General features: G+C 35.0%; 1 long non-coding RNA gene across 1 annotated transcript; it reads right to left on the minus strand.

Annotated features, from left to right (window-relative positions):
* Positions 1–252: 252 nt before the first annotated feature.
* Positions 253–734, minus strand: LOC107581054 (uncharacterized). The gene is made up of 2 exons (XR_001608772.1): positions 624–734; positions 253–294 (listed from the first exon to the last, which is right to left on the minus strand). It is a non-coding gene; the product is annotated as an uncharacterized lncRNA (long non-coding RNA).
* Positions 735–741: the final 7 nt, after the last annotated feature.

Raw genomic sequence — 741 nt, forward strand, 5'->3', positions numbered from 1 at the left:
TCGAGATCGCGATCTTTTAACGATTAATCGTGCAGCTCTAGTATGTATGTACCAAGAGCTCCTTAAAAAAACACAACAAATCCCTTGTGTCTTTGCACACATTTGGCGAATAAAGCTTATCCTGATTGAAATGCAAAACACTGTTAGAAAATGAGAAACTGGAGATTACATTACCTCTTTACAGCTAATGCTGAGTGACTTAGCGATGACCTGAATAAAGCGACTGTCGCTGAGAGAAAGCTTTGCTCCACCCAGGTCAGCTATCATCTCACCACGCAGATTGCGACTCAGCATCTTATGAATAAATAACAGCTTGAATTAATAATTAATTTGAAACAGGTAAAAATGTCTCACAGGTCTTCAAAAGAAAACCTTATTAAGAAGTGACCTTTTTATACTGACCTTTTTTATGATAAGGCTAAATAAGTTCAGGTTTTCCATTAATTAATTAATTACATTTGTTTAAAAAAAAATAAAAAATTTAACACTATTTACTTGATGGTTACAGTGCATGACAATTTGTAAACATTTCTTAACATTTCTGAACTAGATTTTCAAATTGTTTTTCCTCTTGTATGTCAAATGTGGTTTCAATCTAATTTTAAGAGACATTTTTTGCATACCTTTTTCTTCTCTTCTATACTGAGGTTTTGTTTTGCCAGCACATAGGAGAGTTTTGAAAGAGCAGCTTCTGGGGTCATATCACACCCAGCGACCAAACCGGCATCACTCAGAGCCTGA

The sequence above is a fragment of the Sinocyclocheilus grahami genome, unplaced genomic scaffold (assembly GCF_001515645.1).
Source record: "Sinocyclocheilus grahami isolate Dianchi unplaced genomic scaffold, SAMN03320097.WGS_v1.1 scaffold67906.1, whole genome shotgun sequence".
In the NCBI taxonomy this organism is placed as follows: domain Eukaryota; kingdom Metazoa; phylum Chordata; class Actinopteri; order Cypriniformes; family Cyprinidae; genus Sinocyclocheilus; species Sinocyclocheilus grahami.